Source organism: Meleagris gallopavo, chromosome 8 (assembly GCF_905368555.1).
Source record: "Meleagris gallopavo chromosome 8, MGAL_WU_HG_1.1, whole genome shotgun sequence".
Classification (NCBI taxonomy): Eukaryota; Metazoa; Chordata; class Aves; order Galliformes; family Phasianidae; genus Meleagris; species Meleagris gallopavo.
Genome location: NC_139411.1, coordinates 15,150,189 through 15,174,259, shown reverse-complemented (window position 1 = coordinate 15,174,259; position 24,071 = coordinate 15,150,189). Strand labels below are relative to the sequence as shown.

Genomic DNA, 24,071 nt, shown 5'->3' with positions numbered 1-24,071 from the left:
AAATCAATCAATCATCTTTTCTGTTCTGCCTCTATATACTGTTAAATTCTTACTGGAAAAAGGACAAGAGGAGGAGAAATTACCAGGGGAGAAATGACAAAAAATACACAAATGGAATTCAAATGGATTTTTTTTTTTTTTTTTGCGGGGGGTGTGGGGGGTGTTTGATACTGAAATGATAACACATGACCCTCTGCATAGAATGCATTATACAGCTCGTAATTCCAGTTTGAGTCAATAAGGACTGCCAGTGTGGCAACTCAGTATCCAAAAACACGTCAGAAATCACAAAACACCTGTCAGAAGCAAATGGGGGAACAGCCTTTGGACCACCACATCAAGCCCTGCCCACCCCATTGCCTCTGCATAGAAGGCACTGATGTTACTATCCTTACCTGGCACTAGAGCTCCTAGGACATGTTTTTACTGCAGAGGCAGTGGCAAAGAGAGGTAGAATTCAGCAAAGCAGTCACAGGTTAGAGAGAACCACATAATAAATACTGCATCTTTTTATGAGGTGAATTCCATATAAGACATGCCAAATAAACAGCTCCAGACAAATCAGTTGTGAAGTAAAGCAGCCTTCATTCCAATCCTGCACCATAAATCCATACAAAACACTCCACTCTGAGTCCTACATTCTCAATTTTGACTGAGAAGACTGAGAATTACAAGTCAGTGTCTTCCCAAACAGCTCAAATCCTTTTGGTTTTTGATGCCTTTAGATGAAATAGATAATAATGATGAAATAATTAGAATACTTGGCATTCCCTGATACATCCATGATTTTCACGTGTTAGACAAAATGGCGTTTTCACAGGCAAAAATAATGTGAAGAGGGACTTAAAAGCTCAATAGTCCATGTGTTACTTGCAGAAACTTCCAAGCAAGTGCCTTCCGGTGGAACTCGTAATCTAAGCACCACTGTAACAATAAGAACATGGAGCGTACTGATCTGTGCCAAAGCCTGGCAAAGTAATACATTACTTTTATGATTCTAGCCCCAAAGTGTCAATCTGAAGAGCACCTTCTCTGGTTCACTCACTCACCTCTCCCACTTCAGTTTTAGTGTTTTGCAAGGAGCTGTAGCTTCAAATTTCCTGGATATCAGTTTAAATATGAAAATCACAAGACAGCTGGGTTATTCTGCAGAATAAGGACAAAACTGGAGTTTTAAACTGGGCTATCACACCTGCAGAGCCCAACTGAGGGGCAAGAGGGAGAGGAAGCCCCTTTCTGGGCACTTGTGAATCACAGCAGTGTTTTGATAACAATGACTCCATTCAAGCCTCTAGCGAAGCTCCAAAACAAGACCCCATTTGTTACATGGGTGAGCTCAAAAAATCAAAAAAATAAAATAAAAAAAAATTAAAAAAAAGGCCTGTATCAGATTGCTGCTCAAGAATCTGTCAGCTCTGATCTCTTTAACAAGGCCTCACAGCCAGAGGGCATGCCAGCTGGCACAGCATGCGTTAAGCTCTTTGGGGACCACATTAGCTAGTTTAGGTTCAAAGAAAAAAAAAGAAAAAAAAAAAAAAACCAACAAAAATACCCAGCAAAGTTTGTATTGAAAGGTAAGAGAGATGTCAGAATGTCAGAAACCACTCACAACTCAAAATACAAAGCTCTGAAAAATCTACACCAAAATAAACAAACAAACCACCACCCACCATACTGAAAATTAATCCCTCTCAAAAGAAAAGAAAATACCTGGCTCCACTTTTGAGATTGAACTCCTTGGAATTCATCACCACAAAAACTTCAAGTTTAGAGGTAAGTTAATGTTTGCTCCAACATCTCTTACTGCCAGCTTACCAGCACTGCCTGAGTGCAAACTGCAGGAGGAGGCAGTCTGAAAGCACAGGAAGTGATGTATTATTTTCTGGTGCACTGACACAGGCTCAGTGAGCTCCCGTCCCACCAGGAAAGCATTGCTATATCAGAGAGCATCGGGTCCATCATCAGCTACCTCGCAAATCACCAGCATTAAGACAAACCCTTTATAAAACTTAGAAGATCTGTTTCCTACTGATATACAGTGCTAATGTGAAACAAACCATTTAAAGAATTATCAGCTGCTAAACCACATGGCAACTGATGTGATGTGAAAGCAAGATAATAATCAGAATTGTGCGGTTTCAGCATCTGATCTCTAGATATTTCCAGCACTCTGAATTATTGTGGGGATCGGTACAAAAACCCAGTACTCATCCAAAACTAGAGACAAGAATGTCCATATATTTTCTGGGGGCTACTGGTACACTCATACACACTCATGCCCAAGGCACAAGGAAGACAGTGGGTGTCCTACGACACCTTATCGAGAACTTCTGTCACTCAAGCTCCCTCCTAGCTGAGCCACAGGATGTTTTACTATCCCCAAAACCAGTATAGTAAGTGCATTTCCACAGCTCTTTGATTATTCAGAATATAACCCAACTTTCTGCACAGTGGCAGGACCTTGTCTTTATCTACAACAGCTCTAATTCAGAGGTCTTTCTTCAGCACTTCCTGAGAGACAGCTGTTGCTTTGGGTATGAGAGGGACTGCAGTAACTGAGTTACAAAGTAATCAGAGACAGAATTTGATCCATTTTCCAACCCATTCCATTTTAACTGTGTCATCATGACACAGAATTCCTCTCTTGCCTGCCTCCTCCTGGGACACTGCAACCTCTCCCTTGGCTGTAGTGATTACCCACATGTCAGGCCTGCAGGTACTGCTCAGCTCTCTTGTGAATATGAAGAATCCAATAATATCAGCAGAAAATGGTGAGCCTTCAGAAAAATGGGGGTGGCTGTATTCCACATACTGGATTAAAAAAATACTTTGGAAGTTACAGCCACATTGTAATGTAATTGCCAATCAAGCTCACATCTGGGCTCTGGACATGTGTTTCAGCTAGCACCCACTGCCAGTCAAATCCTGCAGTGAGACTGCCCAAAGAATTCCAAACTCAGATCAAAGAGGCAAGAAACACCAACGGTGCCTACTCTGCTCCTACAGACATACTTAGAGCCTCCAGGCAATGCTGCGCTCTGCTTAGATGAGTCCCCATGCAGGGACAGGCCTCTTCTGGTACAGACCTGTGGTAAGGAGGAAAGCTGCCAGCTGGCCAGCTGTCAGACTGATAGAAGACCTGTGCAGTGAAGCAGTAATTACTTTTTTCTTTTAATTATCCCCAGACAGGTGTGCAACTTCACACCTCCTGCAAGAGCAACAAAATGAAGATCTGAATAAATTAAAAAAATAAACAAACAAAAAAACCCGAAACCCACAAAAAATTTCAGCCTTCAACAGTTGTTACCTACTTAACACAAACAGTACGCAGACTGCCAGCTGCACACATTCGCTGGAACTGAAAGGAAAGACTGGCACTGGAAGAGCTCACAGAAGGCTGTGTTTTCCACCAGCTGAGGGGATGTAACTGCTCTGCTCCTGCAATGCACCTGCTCACAGAATAGGTACTTTCCTCAGAGATACCCAAAGGGGCAACCCTAATTCTTTATTTCATACTCCACTGAAGTTCTAAGACCCAGCTATCAGCCTACCACAAAAATGTCACCATTTTAATGGGTAGTTCACGTTCTCTCTGTTTTGTGCCTCTTCTGACAATCTGCATCTACACACTCTGTGCCCTTTTACCAGAACAGGCAACGATACGAGATGGCAGCCTTTGGCTGCTGGGGGATGGAGAGATACAGTTAGTGCAGCTGCAGAGCCTGCCACACAAGGAGAACTCAAATCCCACCTAGGGGAGAAATGAATATGTCAGTCACTCCAAACGCTGGGAACGCACCATCTTCAGTCTTCTCTCGCCTCAGTGATCAACGACTTTGCTCTATCATGGCAGAACATTTTCAATGCAACTGTGAGAACAGGAAACAAATGCAGTTCCTTCCACAAGAGATATGGATATAGATCTAACTTCCACTCCCTCATGTGCCTTGCTTATCGCAATTCAGATAAATGACTCTGCTACTGAAAGCAAAATGTCTTCCCTGCTGTCTTCTCATCAGCAACTTAATCCAGTGAGGAAATATAGTCAAAGTGCAGCTAAAACATGACAACTCAGATTTGAAATGTCTTAATATAGAAACGTATATTATGAAAGTTCATTTGCAATACGAAAGTAGCCTACCCATTCTTCCTTTCAACTTCCTAATAATCAAAAAAATTCACCTCAATTAGCAAGACGCTGATCTACATTCAATTGCTTCCTCCTGTCAGTTAACATATAGGAACTAATCCTTTCCAGCCTATTTTATCTAGTGAAGTATGGCAGTACGGAACAACAATAACCATTTTAATACCTTTATGCTGAAAGCTTGTCCAAATTAACACCAGAACGTTGTAAGTAAGCTCTACCAAAGATAAAGCATTAGGAAAGGCTCTTGTACTTACCTGTTCTTGTGTATTTGCACCAAGATTCACATGGGCAGAATCGGTTGGGTTTATGAGGAGGGCATGTTTCCTGACTCTGTGCAGCAGCTCCCTCCCTCCCTGTGAGCTGTACTCAAATTCAGGCCCTGACCTGAACTATATTACATGTGCTCTGCCTTGCTGACCTGGGTTTGGGTGTACCTGGTGCCTTATGGACTCACCCACTGACCACTGGACTCAATGTTGAACCTGGTGTCACCAACCACCTCTAGCTCTCTTGTGTGCATACTGCAGGATTGCACCTTTGTTGCTGAGGATGCTACCCACATCAGCTTCTTATCCTTCTTGGCTCCCATCTCCTATTCCCTGGCGCAGCAGCCAGTGCTTGCTGCTCCCCAGCAGGCAGCTCAAGCCATTTTCCAGCCTTACACCAGCATCACACGGCCTGGTCATTTGGCTGTGCACAAGCTTTCCCCAGTCACCCATGGCCTCGGGTCAATCTCCAAATTCTGTAGAAGAATGCAGCCAGTCTACAAGTCAGGTCACTGCCCTGATTCCCAAACCTTTCAATGGAAATCTGTGACTGTACAGGGCATAAATACCATGTTAGATGTAGCTAAGCTTTGCTACCTGCCTGTGTGACTACTTGACACACATTAGTTGCTCAGGAATACTAGTCTCCTGGCTCTCAGAGATGACTTTAGATGACTCCTACACAGAGCACCACAACACCATGCTTAAGAATGCAACTACCTATGTCACTGCTCTGAACCAACTCTTTGGGGGCTGGTAAGTGTTGCTGAGAAAACTTTGCTGGAGCTTTAGCTGAAGCCAGGCAGTCATTAAATATGTTCTCTAACTCATAAATCCAGTCATGGAGCTTGAGGAGGAGGGAGAAGAAGATATGTGACCCGTTATCAGTCACGGCTAACAGATGCCCACAAAGATGAGTTGATCTATCCTAGGCCCTGAGGCAGATGCCACCCTGGAGAAGAACCTGATAACAGGTTGGGAGTGGGGCCTGAACCTCTAAGGAGATCCTCCACATTCTGCCTACAGCCATCCAATGGCAAGGGCTGAGGGGGGTGGAATCTGCCTGCCCTCACCCAAAAGCAGGAAAGCAGGAGGAGGAAGAGGATAGATGGAGACCCCAGATAAGGTGGTTCAGTGCAACTATGGCCTACCGGAGTCCTTATGACTCCACAGGAGCTTCATACACTTAGTTTGCAAGTGACAGCAGGAGAGAGTTTTGCTAGAGAAACAGGGTGATAAGGAGTTGTGGCTACTGTTAGACTTCCTGTTTTAATGTGGGTGGAATTATTTAATTTTCCCTCAAACCATCTGTGTTTGTAATTGTTACACAATCACAGAAACACAGGCAACGCACAGTTATTTCCACGCTCACTATCACTGTTAAACAAGAATTTAAATACCCCAGTATACTTTCAGTTCCCCCTTGTAGAAATCTTGCTTTTTAGACAATCTCTATGGACAAATAAAACTAATGATTTCAAAATACATACGCCTCAAATGTAATAATTCATTTAAAACTGTTACTGTAATTACATGTCACTAGTTCTTTACCTTCCTCCCATTTTATAGACTTAATTGCTAAAGAGAGTACTGCATTCTTACATTTTTAATTAGTCACTGATTACGAGTAGAATTTCTTTCTGCTTTGAAGCTGCATCTTTAGAATATTCCTTCATGCAGAATAAGTCCAGGTTCTCATTAACATCCTAATTAACCGTACTGACAAATTCAGGAACAAAACCTGCCATGTTTGCAATCAAATGAACCCTTTGATAAAGCTGAAGTTTTGTCAAGAAAGCTGAAGAAATTTGAGCAAGATGTATATCTCAGTTAGAAAGTGCTGCTGAAGAAAAAAGAACCTGGGTATAGAAAACTATTAGATGCCCAAATATAGGTTTTGGAGACTAAATCAGCTGTTTTGGAGCCTTTTCCCCAAAATGTATAGATATTAAAATTTCCAAAAAATTCACTAGTTGATTTTTCACTGTTAGAAAGGAGACTATTTTTGTTTCGAATAAATTATTTTGTTTCAAATAAATTATTTTTATAAATTTAGATTCCAAGATCAAATTTTTATTTGGATTATACAAAAACTTATGTTTAACCTTTTGGGGCCAGCCTAACTAACATAACTAACCTAACTGAGTCAGTCTTGTATGCCACTTTGCAAGCTTGTGTAAGTACCTATAGGATAAACTTAAATATAGGAAATATTAGCATTTCACACGTAACAGTAAGTCACGAGGTCAGATACTAACAGAAACGGGGCTTAAGAAAATAAAAGCACTCAGAACGCTGTTAATTATGAAATCTAGTTCAAACTAACAGTAATATTTTCAGGTGTTGTGCTTATTTATTTTTCCCTTTAATAAATCTTGATTCAAAAAAGTGAATTGAAAACATCAAATTCCAACAATTTTTTGTTTTAATTGATCAGACTGCCTTGCAGTCAGTTGTATGGGAAAGAACAGAATTGCCAGAAAAATTGAATTACTTGCAGTAGAAAGATAAGTATTCTTTGCATGCTGTATGGTGAGGTGCTCAGTGGAAAAGAGAATCAAATTCTCTTAGTCTAGCCTTATAGAAGGCATTCAATAGTCCAGAAAATGCACTGCAAAAAATTCAATGACCTACTGCCATTGCATACAACAACATAACTTATCAACATACAGTCATACCAATATAGTAGCTCCTTTTCTGCAGAAGTTTTTGTGGTAAATTTTGTTACATACACACAATGACTTGCAAGCACTTTATAAACAGTAAGAAGATATGTTTCCTTGCATGCCTACAAGAGCTTGTCCATGCTGGGAAAGAAACAGTCATCGCTCCAAAATGACCACCAACAGTGAAGACGTGCTGTGACCATCCTATTACTGAACACCAGATTTGCTGGTAGCCCTGTATTTTCTACCACCATTTCATGCAAGTTGGCAAACATAGCTAAACTCTGCCTATACAAAGAGGCTAGCTGATGCTACATGCTGTAATACAGACACTAATTTTCACAGTCTAGCAATTACCTTAAGATAAAGCACAGCTGCTCTTTAATAGCATATGGAAAACTGAACTATAAATTAGTGAAAGATTCTGTACTCAAACGGTAAGGAGAATTTATTAGCAATTATTGAATAGTGACCTAATGTAAACAAGGCACCAAAAATAGTGGCAAATATTCTCCTTATCCTGCAGTATATCTTATCTCACAATAAGAAACATGATCCAGAACAACAAATATAGGAAAAAAAGCACAGAGAGACAATTAGTCAGATAAACAGCTTAGAAATTATTGCTGGAAGAAATAGGCTTGCAAGAGCAGAGAGAGAGAGGGAGGATTTGGCAGCAGAGCTGGGAGACTGTTCCAGGAATAGGAGGTAGCACACAACAAAATGCAAAGCTGAGAGTAGGAGGAAGAGATAAAGGGAGGAGTATACAGAGAGTCAGAGGGGAGTAGGAGAAAATGACAGCTCACATTGCTTAAGGGGGCAGAAACACAGCAGCTAAAGACAAATTTTGCCTCAAACATTAGGTCTAGTTTGCCTACTTTTAAAAAACATGGGCTCTCTAATAATCAAAAGAAGCAGGGACTGAAAGACTGAACATCTACAAGGACGAGTTTCCAGCAGGAATACATCAGCTGGTTTACAGCTTATGTATTTAATGCTCATGGAAGAGGGCTTATAAAGTCTGCAAGTGTAAAGTTCACCGTGTCTTGCAATACCCAGGCACACCAGAGCATTTCATCCATATCCTGACTGAAGCCACTGCTGGTTTTGCTGTGAAAATGTACTACACTTGCAGTACTGACTACATTTACCTGTTTCTTCTGTTCAGAGAGAAGTGCTGGGGAAGAAAAGAAGTCAGAGACTGCATCACTACACCACCGTTCTTACAGTACTTTCTGTCCTATCAGCTGAGATAGTTCTCCATACTGACACAAAAGCAAGGTGCACTACCTGGCACCTGACTTAAAGAACACTCACAATAAAACATGATAAATGCTGAAATTCCTCATTTATATTGAAATCTAAAGTAGAGATGTGCTAGCTAAGCTCAGCAAGGTAACAGACACTTTATAGTTTTCAGATCACTTAACACTAAAATCTCATGCACAGTTGTGATGGGAGAGAAACAATCACATTTAGAGCATTCAAGTAATTCAAACTTGACTTTGCAGTAACACTACAGCTAAATAATTCATGTTTTTTAGAAGCCCTGAATTAGATTAACACCGTACATACATAAAAAATTGTTTCTTCTTTTTCTACTATGTCATGAAAAGGGAGAATAAAAGCAGCCTGAGATATCCAAACCGTATTTTCTTATCTTCTCTATTGTAGCCACAACACAAGTATTAAATAATTTTTAGCTAAAGAAACTTTGAAGAGCTGTAATTGTCCGACTAAAAAATTAAACCATGATAAGAATCTTTTGAAATTTTAGACATTAATGTTAAAGTCAAATATGCAGATTAATTTTAGTTCTAATTATTTGGTCTACTTAAATCTGACATAATTAATTTGGTAGCTGGAATGTAAAAATTACAGCTTTTTGAAAGACATGCTCTGGTTTGGTACACAACAAAGAAATGAAGCCTCCACGTGAATTGCAAAATTGGAGTCTGCATTGTGGATCTGGGTTACCGTTTCTGCAATATGGAAAACTTTGACTTTGTCCTCATTCTCTCACAAAGCACTACATGGCTTGCAGAACATCTGTGACTGGAAGACTAATGGAAAGCTCATTCAAAGGACCTACTGATACCTTGATACTCATAGCAAGAATCTTGCTCTGGTGCTTTTATGCCAATTTCTGCACACAGACCTCTTTGCCTGCCTGCTCTGTCCCAACCTATTTATCTGACACGACCAAACAGCAGCACGAGGCAGCAGCCTGCTGCTGGAGGCAACCCAGCCTCGCTGTATTCCTGTTGGCCTGCCAGGTTTGGAGTCACTGCACAGGCAAACGTGCAAACTCACCTCTACCCTTTCTAGTCAGGAAAGGACCTGCACACGTCCCCTCCTCTTTGGTGACAGGAGGCTGCCAGACTGACAAACGCATTGGCCATTCCAGCTCCTGGAAACCCAGTGCTACCTTTCAGCTTCTCATTTCCCCCCTCTCAGCAAAGCAAACAGCAGCAGCAGCAAACCCCATCCAACCAGTACCCAGGTATGCATAGGACTACTGTAGGCTACTCCCATTCAGCTCCTCTCAGAGTTAAGAAAAGACAACTGTTTTCTAACACACATACACTGAGGAGCCAATTGTGTCCTCTCATCCAGATCTGTGGACTTTGCAGGGCACTTAGAGAGGAACACTCCACTGCTGAGCCAGAACTGAGAGCTCCATGTTCAGGAGACCAATACCACAGACTGCCTGTCAGGTAAATGTCAGCATCGTTTTTGCCTTCTTTCTCTTCTAAGAGCAGCTACAGAAGGGGCAGAAGGAAGAGGAGCATTATCACAAGAGAAAAGACAGGGTGGGATATTGAAATCTTCAACTTCCTCTACACACATTTGTCCACAAGCATAAAAAATGTTTTCCAAGATTATTTGTAGAAACAACAAGAACTCTTTATGTACCTTCTGGGAGACAGATAAATATCATTTTTAAAGCAAGGGAATTTGAGAGTAAGACTGAGTTCTGTCCACTATTTCACTTCTAACTTGTGGTTACACATTGCCCAAACCACGTCTGTAAAATGAGAACCATGTTAAAGAAAGACTGTGAGCAATGGTGACTCAACAGCACTTTGTGAACAGATCAGAATGAATTCTTATCCTGATGCTACCCCGTAAAATAAAATTCAAAGAAGCAATAAAGGTGGGATTGCCACCTGCACGATTGCAAACATATAGATAATAAGATTTGAGACAGACAGAAGGTGAAAAATCCTCTTGCATTTCTCAATCAGAAGAATGAATTCAACTTGGCTTCACTTGCTTACAGCACAGAAGCTGGTCTGTGAAAGGGGTGAAATCATTTTCCCCTCCACTGTATTTGCCAAACTCATACATTTCTTTTTTTTATTGCTGCTGTTTGCGTCAAACAGGGGAACGGCGCTCATTCAACAAGGGCCACCTCAGAGGTTAAACTACTGGCAGCGGCATTTAATTCATTGGGAAGGAGGATGACAGTGAATTTACTTTAGGTCAAATTGCTTATATGAAGAATCACCTTGGACTTTGCAAGAGCTAGGAATACAAACAAGAGGATATTTAAGTCCTCTACCTTTTTAGAGAGCGTTTTGCTTTCCTTCATGATCCTAAATAGATCGATGCCAATCAACCAACTTCATGTAGCCATGAATGCTACCCCCAAGTGCCCTACCACTTCAGAAGAGACTCCTCAAATTGTCTTCCCCACTCCTTATATGAATTCAAAACAGTAGCTGTAAATACAGCAGTGGGAGGCACCGGTGGAATTATGTGCTCACCCAAAACCCATCACACACCCTCTCCCCTAGGGGACATTTGCCCACAAATATATTCTCTCTTGAATTTTCAGCATAAAAGTGCTTACTTTGAAATGAAGCATGCAGTATGGAGTAGCCAGTAAATATTGTAGAAAGGTGAACTTCTCCATTCTGTCTTTCTTGGTTCTAAAAAGGAGGGTATCTGTATAACCTCAGCTCATACATGAGGCTATGAAAAAGCAACATTATGCACCCTTTGTTGTACAATACCTAACTTTACAACCTTTTGTTTGGAAGAATCCATCACACTGGATTAAAAGGAGCTTTTGAAATGGTAAGCAACAAAAATCCCTTCAAGGAATATTTTGCATTAAAGATGGCTTCAAGTTCATAGTGAAAGACTTCAGTATCATCCATATTCTGAGAACAATGCGTACTTGCTCTCTGCCAGTCCCTGTGCCTGGTTTGTAGCTCTACAGGGAGTTGGTTATTGCCCTAAGGGAGTATTAGATAATAAAGAGCTCAGAGTTTGTCTTTCGCTTCATGCCCGGGCTCATCCTAATATGTCTAAGTAGGCTTAGTTTGCAAGCCTACCTTTCTTAACCTCTTCCCCCTCATGTTATCCAGCAACCCAGCAACATTTTTTTTTTTATAAATGAGCACTACCAATTGCCTCCTTTGAAACACACTCATTGAATCCATCACCTTACTTAGAGCACTCCAGAGGACTAAAATGAGGTTCCTAGCTTACAAACACACCAAAGTGCTTTTGCTGCACTGAGTGACTCCATCATGAAACACCACAAAACTGGCATCCCACAGACTGGTAACTGCTCAAGTACCTGCTCCAGTCCAGCATCACTACACTACAGGTAGCACTCCAGCCTGCTAGAAGGAAACTCTGAGACTGGTGTGTGGAATGATATCTGTCAAGAGAGACACAGCTATACACTGAAGTTCTAATATTAGGCAGAATAGGAGCTTGTGTAATCAGATCTTAATTGTGATTTCAGGCAAATGGCTGCATCCACTCATGAAATGCTGTAACATTTTACTAAGCACATAAAATGGTTGTTTTAGGATGGGGGACAGCAGTGGGCTTAATAATTTTCATTATACTTCATCTAAGATGAAGAGACTTGATACGTAACTTCTGGATGGTATAAAGAAATAGAGAACATTTTCATGAAACAATCGTTTATATTTTTATAGCTATTTCTTTCAAACCATCAAAGCAGAAAAGCCATATAGGAGATTGCCCATCAGTTTCAGCACTGAAATAAGACTCAAGTTTCCTGGAATAATCAGCATGTGACCTGTGAAGGTTACTTCAGTTCTTCATTATTTGAACACGTGTCAACAATTTAATTATCTTTTTGAGATTCTTGAATTTAATAGTATTTAGAAAGGCCGAAGTCTTAAAATAAATATGATAACAGGGAGAAAAATTTATTGCAAACCCAAAGACATCACATCACTTAAGCAGAGAACACCAGCCCTCCTTGTCTTTTACAAGCCAAAGCTGGGAAAGGAAGATGGAGGGATGAGAAGGGAATTGGAAATAATGTCTCCTTCCCACAGTTGCATCATAGAGAAAAGGCTGTAGACTGCAGGCACTGCATTTAGATAGTTACCTACAAAGCACCTAATCGTCTGACTACATTCACTACAATAAGAGGAAAAAAAAAACCCTAAGACTTTGAAAAGAGTTTCTGTGAGAAGTTTCTGGTCTGTGCTCCAGGCCACACTCTTATGTTCTACATTTGCAACCTTTGGCAATGCTGCATGAGCACCAATATCATCAGGGTGAACTTGACTGGTTAACTGACAAACATCACTTAAAGGCTGAAATTCTGTTTAAAGTGTCCTGAGCACGAGAAGGTTAGGAAGTCTTCATCCTTAAGCTTGAAGATCAAGAAATTTCTTAATGACCAGAACATCTTCTAAGTGAATCATTTCCCAGGGAATTTAAAAATAAAAATCAAACACATTATAACAAAATGATTTTCTGTTACTAGTTCTTGGTGAAAGAAAAAAGAACATATACAAAATTTTATACTTCTAATATTTCGTGTTACTAAACATTAGCTTAGCAAAACCAGCTTTGCTCTTGATATGCAAAGGCAAATCTAGATTGCTGCATGACAAACCACTAGGAAATGTGGCTGCATTAATCCTCAGGGAGTACAAGAAACATTATCTGATTTTTAAAATATTGTCTGTAATGGCTCCAATCTTTACAAAGATTTAATCAGTTACCAATACTGTTGATATCTGTTCACCTTCTAGTCAGGTATCTAAGATTGACTTAGAAGGGTCAACAGAGTATCTACCTTTAATAGAGGGTAAGCAGTAGCTTCAGAAAAGGAATGCAGTTATACCCAGATTCCTTATACTAGTCCCATGCATTTGAGCCACCAACTTACTACAGGCCACATTTTAGTATCTGAATTTAACCCATTAGGAAGGGTTAAACAGTCAAGGAAGAGAAAGAGAGGGCAGAGAGAGGAGGAGGAGGAGAACAAGGGACTAACATGGAGCTTAACAATCAAGGAATGCAGCAAGCATAGCAGAGCAAGATACAAGTCTTGCCAACTCCACTTAGTGCACTGCCTAACACAATCACTGAAGAACAGAACAGCTCCTCCATCCTCCTCTCAAAGCATGATCCTTGCAAATGACGACTAGTTAAACACACAGTCAAATAGCAAAGCATGAATGCAAACAATGTTTTCTTGCAAACAATGTTTACAATCTAGGTAATAATTAAATAAGGAATAACACAGATTAACACAAATATTCAAATTCCTACCTTTAAAGGCGATGCCCAAAAGTGAAGTTCTCACTCGAAAAGGGTCTGGCAGTCAGCAAGGAAAGACATGAAGCCAAAGAGAAAGCAAGGAGAGAGGAAAGCCTGAGAGCTGCTCTCCACAAAAATTATAAATGAACTAAGCTGGCCTTTCCTGAGAAGGGCAGCTGGGCTGCACAGTTGGTGGATGCCTGAATCATTATCAGTAGCAGTGCCTGCATTCCCTTTGCTCAATGTTGCCAAAACGTTTTGAGAGCCTAAGGATGCTGAATTTTAAGTACCAACAAATGGAAAAATGCAAATAAATTCACGTTTAAAGAGAGCAGATCCATGCTGAACTTAACACAGAACATTAAGCCCTAGCTGGTATTTCATATACCAGCTACAGGTGGGTAGTGGGCAAAGCACAGTCTCACATAAAGAGCTCAAATGCATAGCTGCTTTCTCCCCATAAACTATCTTGCCTTGCAGCTCCTCTCTGGAAAGCTTCCACATCACACCCTGAAATCCCAGGAACAATGAAGGGAAAGTAAGAGAAGCACGGTCCTGGATTCAGATTATCATGGCACACGGCAGATTCAAGATGCTCCTTCAGGGTGGGGATACAGCTTCGTTCCTTCCTCTTAACATGCTGTGCATCTCATTGCAGTGGGGCGTTGAGCTCTGTTTGCACAGCAGACAATGGGATCTGGCAGCGGTTCAAAGGCATCTCAAGCAAAGTGACTGAACACGCTCACTGCCGCTGGGGCAGAGCGGGATGCAGGATGCCTGCTTTCCTCTCCTCCATCGGACTGCACGGGCAGGTGCTGCACCGCTGGCAGCCAGCTCTGCTTTTGTTCCAGCAGCAAGAGGATCAAGGGGGAAAGCAAGAAGGTGCTGCTACAGAGCATGGCAGCACCGAGACCCACACCAATAAGGTAGAGGGATGCAGGGCGGGGGGATGAGGAGGGAGAGGGGGAGAGAAGCGGGTGGGAGAGGGAGGGTGAGAAGGAGGGAGGGGAGGAAGGCAGCCCACACAGCCAGCAGTGCCTGGCACCCTGACAGCACGCTGCCGGAGTTTGTCTTCTGAAGCTGTCATAGCTTTATGGATGCCTTCAGACTGACAAGCTGACGAGGGAAACTACGCTCTGCAAATGCATTCAGCAGCAGTAAATTGCTTCTCTTGCCCTAATGTGGCTCACAGTTTCACTCGGGGAATTGACCTCATTATCAAGAAGAAAAAAAAAAAAAGGAAACCAGACCAAATGCACAGTAGCTAAGTGTGCTCAGACACTATTATTGGAATTTGAGATGGGAATAAATCTGTGGATGGACACAGAAAAATCACCTGTTCCAGCACCACTAATAAAAAATTAACACATTTAAAGAACAAATACATAAATCTGAGGATATGCTCTGTCCCTGTGGTGGGGGAGATGAACTCTCTTTAAACCACTAAAAGGATGCCACAAGAAGGGTTCTGTATTTTAAAACATAGCAGGCAATGGTGCTTGGTGGAGCGGGGATGCATGCAGGGTCCGTCAGAAGAAGCACGGTGCTTCTGGCCACGCCACTGTGTTCTGCTCTCTGAAGACACAAAGCTGGAGGGAGGTTCAAAGCGGTATCCTCTCCCAGGCAGGGCTTGGAAGAAGAGGGTTTTCAGCCAGGATGACATACTAGCACACATCTCCAGAGGAGTTATTTTAACAGGAGCTGACAGCACACAGTGAACGCTCCTGTAATAAGACACTGCAAACTTAGTGCAATGGAGTGTTACAGGGTATTAGGGAGCGCTGGAAGAGGCTTGAATCTGATCGATTCAGTTGCTACTTCTATTATAAAGTAAACAAAGCACCTCCTTAAAATTTTCTCCCAACACTACCAAGATAAAAACAACAGTCAGAAACAAGGGTCAGTTACTGAGCTCTCACATTTTACCTCCTATGCCTTCACCTGTTTTTGCAAGATGTCTACCTTCTCCCAGTTAAGCTGACCGGGTAGCCACAGTATACGCCGTCTCAAAGATATTTATTTTCTACTGTCTCATTGCTCTAGCAGAACAAGAAGAAGCCTTAACCTTCAGACTAAGATCTAATATGGTTTAAATTGCTTATTATAAATCAGGTGATTTTCCTTTTGAATTAACAATAAAACTAACTCAGAATGGGCATACTATTATGTATTCCTTCTGTTCTGTAATGACACAATAATTAGCTCAGTGTTGTTTCATCCTAGAAGTTACATTACAAAAACACAGCAAAATATTTATTCATTTAATATGGAAACTGAAAAAAAACCTTAAACTCTTTCAGAAGGAAAAGCACATAGACGCTTGGCTTTTTATTGTTAAGTGGTGAATAAATGCCAAGGTGCTGAGAGACACAGATTACACACAATAAACTAGTGCTGCTATCCTAATTAATCAGCAGAAGTTAAATGGATACTGAGTACCTTTTAAAGATGAGGGTTTCACATGTAACAGAGAAGACAACTCTCTATTCTGCCTCGTTTTAGAAAAACTTCTCACAGACACATCAGGATAAAATGCAGCACTGCAAGTCTCTTTATTTTGTGAACTGCAGATGGATGACGCTGACAGATACTTTCAATTATACATAACCTAAAATCATTTAAAACTGCCATCTATGCCAGTAAACGTATTGTCTCCATTCAAGCTGCAGTACGTAAAAAGCAGATGTTGGACACCTTTCAGTATGCCACTGATCTCAAAGATGGCAGAAAATACTGACTCCACACAACACAGGACCAGTTTTTAAAATAACCAAGACTTTCATGAACAGTTTGCACCACACATTTAACAAATGTTCTTCCGTTCTCTGGTTTTTGGGGCAGTTGCAGGTAGTCCTCTCAAATTTATTCACTCAGAAAATATTTGAGAGAACTACTGCTGTTGCATGTACACGAAGACAACTTTTACTCAGTGCCTGAAGAATTTCTGCACTTCTCTTGAAGGCTAGCTGTCCTCTTCTCCATCTTCCCTCCTCAAACTTCCCTCAGGTTCCCACTCTCCCTCAACTTCCAGGCCCATTCCTTACTGTCCTAGAGATCAACAGCCAAGAAAAAATAAGTTCAGTGGCTTCCCTACTGCTGAGCATCACTTGCAGGCAAGCACATCAACTGTATCCTCATACTAGTAGGCAGTGCTAATGAGATTTCAGTGATATTTTCCCAGTCGGCCCTAACTACCCAGGCAGGAAGCAAGCTCAGCACTGCTTCACGGCGGCTCTCTCCAAAGAACCATGGAAATACAGCTGCAAACACTCTATGTTGCTAGCTGTTAAAAAGACAGCTCATACTGCTGCATGTTCTAAGTACAACCCCCACCCCCCATTCCCAGACAACTTCCACTGTCATGAAGATGAGGATAGGTGAGGATAACCACATAGGTCTCTCCGTAACCTCCCCTGAGCAGGCTGTGATACACATCAAGGCCTCTCTGACACCATTATGTGATCTTTGCCTTCACTAATCAATGTATTTTAATAATTGCAGTGAGAGCTGAGGCACAGCTGCAGAATTATATAACATCAGAGCAGTGGTTTTCCACTGAGGAAAGGTTACCAAAAATGAAGCCAATCATCAGTAGCTTTAATTCACTGCAGAGATGTCAATATTATTATTATTATTATTTTAAAGATCTGTGAATTAAAACAGATTTAAAGAATAGATTTTATTAGGGCAATACTCAGGAAAATGAAAGTAAATTCAAAACGTCTAGTCATGACTCAGATAAAAGCCTGTTTTCTTTCACTAGATGAAATCATGCGCCCACTGCAGCATTTCTGAAACAGCCCATTTATTTCCTTTATTTCTAGTATTCATAATCTGCAAAACTCAGCTTAAAACCAGAAGAAATTACTAGTAGAAAGACAGAAGTCTTTTAAGAGTCTCTATACCTAAACTAAGAGTGGTGGTAGTTACAAAAATATTAACAGCATTTACATTGTTTCTTCTGATAAAGATAATACTGTGTAATAGCATTATTTCCAGAATGTTGGGTACATCCAACCCTCACACTGTGTTTTCTATCAGTATCTTAAAAGGGTGTGTGGTATCAAGGTAATTATGTTTGAAACAGTTTAGTGTGTTAATCTTCAAAATTTAAATAAAAAAAGAGCAAAATCCCACTGTCCAAGCAAATCTCCAAATAGACCTATCTTATTACCTGGCTTCACACCCAGGAAGCAGATACCTGTCATCTATTGGGTTATATTATAAGGTATTTTCCTGGACCTTTAAGGTGACTTTACATGGATAGGTGAAACAGATTTTTATGCCCTGCCTTGTCAGGCATATAAATGCTTTTCTGTTACAAGGTTTTCAAATCAGGTTTAGGATCCAATATAGTCTGTTTGCAATGGAGAAACAGAGAGAGCATGAATAGTTCTGGAACTACTCGATTCTACCTCTGGAGGAAGGATGGAAGACAGGAGAGCCAGCCTTTGAGAGAAGCACAGAAGTCCTATCTTTGGACCTGTCTGCTGCCTGGACTCCGGGCCCACACTGTACCCATCTCCATCTGTCTTCAATGTCCCTGGATGGAGGCTGTGCCTGGCCATCTGCTTACCTTGCCTGAGTCTGTCAATGGACCCAGCTCTGCCTGCTGTGTTGCATCCCACTGGTGAGGGCATTGTCTGCAGTGGAGTCACCTTTGCCTCCTGGCTCTTGCTATGTCCTGACAAGTGGCTGGTACAACACTGGTTGCAGGAATAGATTTAAAAATCAATGGAAACAATATTCATCTCTTCTGACAAGTAACTGGACAGGTCTTTTCTGGGAAGCCCTCCAAGTTCTCCATAATCACAACTAAGTTGATTTCCAAGCCTTTAAGCATGGCCTTAGGACAGATCTTGGCAGTTTGGTGAATGCCTTAGCTCAGTAATGGATCAACGGTTTTAATGCCAGAATGAGAAAATATATTCTGAGAAACAGATACGGTTTTGTATTATAAAAGGACATGAATAATGACTTTGTTTTCACTTAATGGAAGAAAGTCAAAGAAAAGAAGATCATCCATAGACAGGAAAAAACTTAAAGGTAATGTGTTATTTTTCCTCCCCATTTTAAAGTAGAACAAAAGCTCCTGACGTATTGAACACAGCAATCCCTAGCCATAACATTATATTCATTTAAAAGACATGGTGGAAATGGCTGCAGTTTAGCCACTAGACTGACAAATAGATGGCACATTCAGAAGACAGTAAGCGAACCTACCAGAGCACCCTACGTCATGTCCTTCTGCTTTGTAATTAATTTTTTGTCTTTGTTCAGCCGTGTTCACATTTTTTCATCTCCCAAAAGATCTCCAAAGCCCTCTGGGAGGTAAGGGATATTAATATGGAGAAAAAAATAATGAGGTTAGTAGGTGTTGCTATGCACGTTACTAGCCTTATATATTCTTTAAGTAGGCACTTAGAAGTTCCTACAATTTGAAACAGTTGTATTTATTCCTTTTTTTATTCATCTTTAATACTCAGCAGGCTCATCTTTAAAAATTATATAGATAGTAACTGGCAAAAATCCATCACACTAACCTGCCAGGTCTCTTAAACTTCAGTCCAATAAGCCAATTAAAATATTTAAGATCTGATTCTGTCCAAGCACTAGAATTCATCTCTTGCACAAACGTGGCATGATGTCACGATGACACATCATCTTACACTAAGTATATCAGCCTATTTCTGAAGATATTTCAATGACAAGACGTAACTGACGAGATTAGATTAGGTTTCAGAGGAACTGGTTACCTGTTCCAGACAAGAGGATGAAGAACTGGTGACTGTAGAGAAATGCTTAGCAGACAAGTCCTTAACAGATCCAAATGATGGGACAAAACAGGCAAAGTTAAGAAAGGTAAAAAGATGAAAAGTAATGGAAGGAAAAGAGGTAATTTGTCCACCTGTTTCATCTATGACAATAAAGAGAGATCTCACACGAAAGTAAAGTTTTTAGGAACCTAAAGGCTTTTTTTTTTTTTTTTTAAAGTAAGAAATTAAGCTTCTGGCTTTTTAATATTCTTTATCATTTGAGTGTGTAATATCACTGGCACACTGTAGGAAACATTCAATAGGAAAGTCCTGCTAAAACAAGGACTGAACTAATTAGGTTAACACAAAGAAAGCCCAACATTCACTTCTAAAATCATAATTTACAGTTCCCAGTGCTTCTGCTTCCAAATGCAATGTGGCTATATATTCTACTGGTCTTCTCTCCACTTGCTAACATTTCTACATCTCTCATCTCTGCCTTCATTCCCTGCCCTTCGCATCAAAGAGAATATAGTCACAGTGCCAATTTATTGTGGTCATCTCTCAAAACAAACATTCTTCTCCCTTTCCTCTTCTAATTGCGACAGATATAAACTGACATTCATAGCATGTACAAGGGTTGATCCAAAACTAATGCCTCCTATTTTATTACGTTGGCTCACAACAACTGAGGCAGATGGTGGTACGGCAGTAGAGGACCCTGCCAATACTGTGTCACATTCTGCTGCTGTGGCAGCAGTCTGGCAAAAATGCTTTCTGACATGGATGCGTCTATGAAGCAAAGATGTGTAACTGAATTCCTCTATGCAGAAAAAATGGCACCCACTGCCATTCACTGACGCTTACTGAACATTTATGGAGACCAGAGTACGTGAGCACAGTGAGGTGAAAAGTGGTGCATTTCAGCAACAGTGACACCTCTGCTGGTGCAGATTGTGCATGGCATGCAGCTCTTGTTCACTACTGTTGAAAACACATAGCTAATGGTTGAGACTATGTTGAAAAATAGTGTTTTGTAGCTGAGAATTCCCTCTATCAGACAGTGTTATTTTGCTCTTTATATCTGGTGGAATTTCCATGGAAATAAATAGGAGGCATTACTTTCAGAGCAACTCAAATATAAAGAATGAATCCCATTAATCCTTCGTTTATTATTTTAAGGTAACAACTTTTTAATGTGACTATTACAGCAAATGTCTATGAAATTACACAGCAATTGAAACTGGACAGAATGTTGATTTGCTCATTACATTCATTCTACATCATCATAAGTTTTTATATTATTTATTCTGCTTTTGAGTCTGCAGAATTAGTCCTAGCTTCTGTTACTCCAATCGCCACAACAGTGTGTCGAAAGTACAAAAATCTTTATCATGTGTTTCAAGTTATCTTTTCTCCCTTACAAACCTCTGCAGTTTGTACTTTCCAAATTAACAGCAAAAATTTTACAGGAGACAAGGTTTACTATTTAAGTCATACCTGAAAAATGAGAACAGGGACACACCAACTACACAGTACTTTCTCTTTTCCACCCCCCTGATGTCCTTTTATCTGATCAATGCTTGAAGGCTCTTTTCAATGCCACCAGAAAAATCAGGGTTTGGAAGAGAAAACATAGAGCTCTCCTATAAGTGGGGATGGAAAGAAGTTCCCTAAGGAAAGCGGGACCAACATAGAGACCTGTCCCACAAGAAATCTTTCATTACAACAACAGTATATCAGACTCATCTATGGTTCCCAAGGATAATTAGGGTTAGAGTTCAGTTTCTACTTGACAGATATAGTTAGAACTGTGGTGTGAGAAGGGTTCAGAGTCTGAAGTCCTCTTTTTAGTACCACTTTCTCACCACTAGAGTTTTTGTACAGAGGAACTCAGCATTACACACTAACCTCTGTAATTTCATTTTTAAAAATCCGGTCTACACACATAATGAATGCACTGTTCCATCCTCCCTTTTTCCACCCTCTAATTCTCCGCATAGCTGAAGCCATAACAATCTACATGTATTCATTCAGCAATCTGAGATATCCTTGGAACAACTGAGATTACTCTTCAAGCATTTTGAGGAAAAATATTTCAACCAAACTTCTGGCACAAATAAAAAGTCAAACCTTTGTTGCTTAAGGCAAAGAATCAAGGAATTCTGCAATCATGACCACACTATCTCTATTCTGCACCACTGATCATAGGAACTTCAAGATATGATTGGCATTTTCAATATACTGCAACATGTAGAAGCCATAAATACCCCAGAATCCTTATGCAAGTTCTGTATCAGGCACTGGGATAAGAACAGTGCTTTCTTGCAAATGTATAATATTCAAGCATACGTGCTACATATACTGCACAAGAATTACCTTCCTCACCATTCATACAGACAGTACTGAGGAAAAGAAAGTGGGGGTCCTTTCCTTCAGCACAACATTTAGACCAAACCAATATTTCTATTTTAATTACATTTACGATATTTCCTATACGTCATGAATGCAGTTCCAGTGTGCTGGGAGCAACATAAATATAATCACTCCCCAAGGGATCTTACAGCATGGGTCATACATACATGGGTCAGAGATTTTGTGAAATGCAAAATGTGAAATTTTAAAAGCTTTCTAGCCCACATCCTTCCCATTCCTTTTCAAAGAATTAGAATTAATGGACATTGAATAACACTGCCCCAAATTTTGCCCACAAGGTATGTGAATATTCACTCCATTCAAATAAAAAAATATTTAGCAATAAGCAAACACCCATTCCTATCTCACTCAGGAACTACACAGAAATTCTCTTCTAATTCAAACCAACTCCACTGTCACTTCACGCTGAAAACTGCATGAGTGAAGACAAGAAGCACAGAACTGTTTCCTCTACAAATCATTCTAAGCTTGGGAAGGAGAAGTGTATAATCACATTGCTACATATAAGTCCAGCCTCTCCCTTCTATCCAATTCCTTACCTTCTGTTTTGATATGAGACCAGTCAAAAGGCCATAAACAAACTTTTCCTCTTGTCAAATCTCAAGAGACAACAGCCCACAGAAACACAAATGATTCTGCACCTACCTCTTATTACAATCTTGGGAAGAAAATATGCACATGAGCTGCTTCTCTCAGGAATGATGTTCTGTTTTAAAATAAATAAAAAAAGAAACAAGACTTTAAACAGTGCTTTAATCTCTCTTCCCCCAAAGTCTGGCTCCATTAGTGTTTGCAAATATTTACTTAGCAGGAGTACCTTCGCTCTCCAGAACCAAGGTAATGATTACATTACCCTAACCATGGCATAAGGACAGAACAAGGCCATTACAACAGCATTGCTGGCACCGACCACACAATGACATCAGGTCTCATTTCAGCAGGCTCAGTTGCGCAGTAGTGAGAGCGAGTGGGGTGAGAAGAGAAATTACAACCATGAGAAAAGAAAAACAAAAAAGAACCAAAAACCAAAAGACCTGGATTTAGAGGTAAGCCAAAAAAAAAAAAAACCAAGTTGACAGAACAAACAAATGCGGTTAAGTTGAGAGAAGTAGACAAGCTAGAGTAGTTCTAATGGGATTTCTCACATTTGTTCATTACTATTGCTGCCTTTGAAACAACCAACAAAGCATAATATAAGGCACTATTTCTTTAGTCTTAGCCACAGCTAAATCAGTTCAGTAAAACTTCAGTGGTGTGACAAGGTTTGCGTAGTCTACTGCCAAAGCCTTTAAAAGAGTCAGGCCCATTAGGTATACGGTGAAACAAAAACAAACCTCCAAAGGACTGAGTTACACCCTTTCTCCACCCCTCTACCTGGCTAGTGATCACACAGATGCAAGTTACTTTGTGAAACTAACTGCAGATCAGGCAACTTTGGTGCCAGACATGAAAAATGCACCAGTTTGCTGGCAGGGAGCCCTCAGTGGAGTTGACAAGACTCGTGAAGAGCACTTAGATTAGAACACAGTTGGGCTTAGGAGGTTGCTTTTATTGTGCCCACTGGATAGCCTCTAGAGTCAGATCTTCTGCACCAGCAGAGTATCAGATATACAAGTACTCTGTCGCAGATTTCCAGCTCAGATAGACCTGGATTCAACAGAAACGCTGCCCTTTGAGTTTCCAATTACCTTTAATACTCTACAGCCAATTAGTAAACAAATAAGATTCACATTTGTACTGCCTGTGAATATAACCAAATGCTCTCAGTTCCCTGAATTTAAACTGCAAATTCAAAAGAGCAGCAAAATCTTTTTTTCTTTTTATAGGTTAGATAAAGATTAGTTTAGAGGAGCGCTTATTTTTTTTTTTCCCATCCATCCACAGTATAAAACCTTTCACATTTCCGTGATCCACAGAATCACAGAATATCCTGAGTTGGAAAACACAGAAGGATCACTGAGTCCAACCCCTGGCTCTACACAGTACCACTTAAATTCCAACCCTATGTCCGAGAACACTATCACAGGATACTCCGACACTCGGGCTGTGCCCACTGCCCTGGGCAGCCTGTTCCATGCCCAACGTCCTCTGGTGCAGAACCGTTCCCTACCCCCCACCTCCCATGGTACTGGTTAAGACCAATACAAGGAGATAAACTAACACCCAACTGATGGAATTAGTTTCCCACAGAGACCAGTTGTCCCCGATGTGTCACTGTAAAATATCCCGCATGTTCTGGTGCAAATTA

The 24,071-nt window shown here is 40.6% G+C and overlaps 1 protein-coding gene across 8 annotated transcripts in view; it reads right to left on the bottom strand.

The window, feature by feature from the left end:
* The window catches only part of NDST2 (N-deacetylase and N-sulfotransferase 2), a 130,076-nt gene that overhangs the window by 25,592 nt on the left and 80,413 nt on the right, over positions 1 to 24,071 (bottom strand). For 4 of the 8 annotated variants that reach the window (XM_085229866.1, XM_085229868.1, XM_085229867.1 and 1 more), the window contains one exon: positions 22,469 to 22,529. The exons of the other annotated variants lie outside the window; for them this stretch is intronic. The gene's annotated coding sequence lies outside the window, so the exon portion shown is untranslated. The remainder of the gene's footprint in view (positions 1 to 22,468; positions 22,530 to 24,071) is intronic. 8 annotated transcript variants of the gene reach the window in all.